At 45.8% G+C, this 2,301-nt stretch overlaps 1 pseudogene; it reads left to right on the top strand.

The window, feature by feature from the left end:
* Positions 1–1,336: 1,336 nt before the first annotated feature.
* On the top strand, positions 1,337–1,893 carry LOC146835239 (ATP synthase F(0) complex subunit g, mitochondrial pseudogene; annotated as a pseudogene).
* Positions 1,894–2,301: the final 408 nt, after the last annotated feature.

Genomic DNA, 2,301 nt, shown 5'->3' with positions numbered 1-2,301 from the left:
ATGGCAGGCTGCGTGCGTCCCGACGTCACTTCGGCGCTTTCCCGGATCACATTTGTATGTTTATTTTCGTCGGTCGGGGTTTTGTACGATTCGTACGGAAATAGTATTTCCGTGCGAATCGTACTTACATGTTTGTATATTGTTACGACCGGGTACGCGTCGGACGGAGAATATGCTCCGTCCGACGGTTCGTACCCGGTTTTTACAGGATCGTAATCGGCACCCGAATGTCTATAGCTAATGCTAAAAGGGCCGTCTATGGAAATCGCAGAAATTACCGTTAGCATAAGCTGTAGTCATTTTGTTTGTGGCATACATTTGCATTAGCCATGTGTTTGCCATGTGACTCTTCCGTCTTCACTGTCGCCTGCTTTTCTATTCTGCTTGAGTCATCATCTATAGGTAACTCCTTCAGCACTGAGCCAGAGCAATGTAGGCTCAGAAAGGACCTGTTGTAGAGTGCAACTGTCAGGCTATCCAACTTATGTAAGCAGTTTTGTTCCTCCTCCCACTCTGCCGACTAAATGATTTCTATCTGTCCATGTTAGTCAATAGCTATTTCTGTGAACTGCTTGTACCTCCTCTTTTTGACTCTCCATGCTTACTCAGCTACAAATTGTATAAAAGGCCCATGGTTTCTGTATTACATGTACTACCTCATACATTGCCTGAGGGTTCTGTATTGATGTAGTCCCACTCATGAGTGATAATAAATTTGTTATTTGATATTCCAGCTTCCGTGCCAATCTCCTCTTTGTTGGTTTAAAGAACCCGTGGACAGATAAGGGTGAACCCCTGCACCAGTGGGCCCCTAAAAAGGCTCATTTCCACAGATTGGCGCCCAACTTGTGGGGCTCATCAGAGACGCGGCCATCCAAAGGTGCGGTCTTGATGGAGGACAGGAATCTGCGAAGGAGGTACCCTGCACTAGGAGACCCTTTGTCTTTGCAGACCGACGTGTTTTTCTGGTTTTCCAGGTCTAACCCTCCAGGTGTTGGCCGGTCCCGACTGAGATCTCCTTTGGTGTAAGTGACCATTAGGTCAACCCAGAGCTTGGCAGGTGGAGGTTGGAGACTTTGGTTTGGTAAGGTCGCTGACCCAACACTCTTGTTTTGGATTTGCTTGGCCAAGATTCTGGTTTTGTCTGTTTGTTTTGTTCATTGCAACGAACAAAGGCGGGTAATGAGGAGAATTTTTGTCGTCTACTTTTGATTTGGGATCAGTACTATTTGAGAATAGTACTATTTCCTCCTAATCTCACTCTCGTTGGTTTCTGCGGAAACTCTGTCTTCTAATTTCCCTCTCGCTGGTGCGTGACGCTTTTTTCTCGCGTTTTCCTCTCTCTAGTTCCGCTAACGCTCTTCCCCATCTGCGCTCCTCTCTTTGACCTGTAGACGCTCTCTCCTCTCGTCTCGCCTGTTCCTTCACGGTCACCTCTCCCGCAGCCATGGCTCAGGCAGCTCAGCGACTCCTCAAGACCGTGACTACTCGTGGACCGCAGCTGGTGGGCGCTGCTGTTACTTACTCCAAACCCAGATTGGCTACCTTCTGGTACTATGCGAAAGTGGAGCTGACTACACCTTCTCCAGCGGAGATTTCCAAAGCTATTGACAGCATGAAGGCGCTGGTGAAGTCCTTCCAGTCGGGCAAGCTTTCGCAGCTCACAGTCAAGGAGGCACTGAGGAATGGATTAGTCGCTACAGAAGTCCTGATGTGGTTTTACATTGGTGAAATCATTGGCAAAGGAGGTCTGATTGGGTACAATGTCTGAGGAAATCCTCACCCGAGTGTCTCTCTTCGTTTGGAATACTGTTGAGATATATTTTATAGAGATCTGTGATCCCCGCATCCATAACACATTAAAAACATTATTTAAACTCCAAAAAAAAAAAATAGGACTATTTATTTATAATATTATATTTATTATAAATTTTTTTGCATGCCCGTTTTTAGCTCACTTCGTAGAAAGTGTTGCTGTCTTTGAGGTACCAATATGGATCTAGAAAGTAGTCAGCCGGCTCCCCTAGAGGGGACACCTAATAGGTTTATGGGTATTAAATATGGTATTTCTTCCATAATGTATAGTACACTGTGGAACAAATATGCGAAAAAGGATCCTGATCTACTGTAATAGGCATGCCTTCTGGAATAAGTATGATTTGGTAAAGACACAGAGGTGCCGATTGCGATCCTGTAAAAACCAGGTACGAGCCGTCGGACGGAGCATATTCTCCGTCCGACGCGTACCCGGTCGTAACAATATACAAACATGCAAGTACGATTCGCACGGAAATACTATTT

This window comes from Triturus cristatus, chromosome 4_2, assembly GCF_964204655.1.
Source record: "Triturus cristatus chromosome 4_2, aTriCri1.1, whole genome shotgun sequence".
NCBI lineage: Eukaryota > Metazoa > Chordata > Amphibia > Caudata > Salamandridae > Triturus > Triturus cristatus.
Note: the sequence above shows the minus strand (reverse complement) of the source record. Positions and strands in the feature narration are given on the sequence as shown.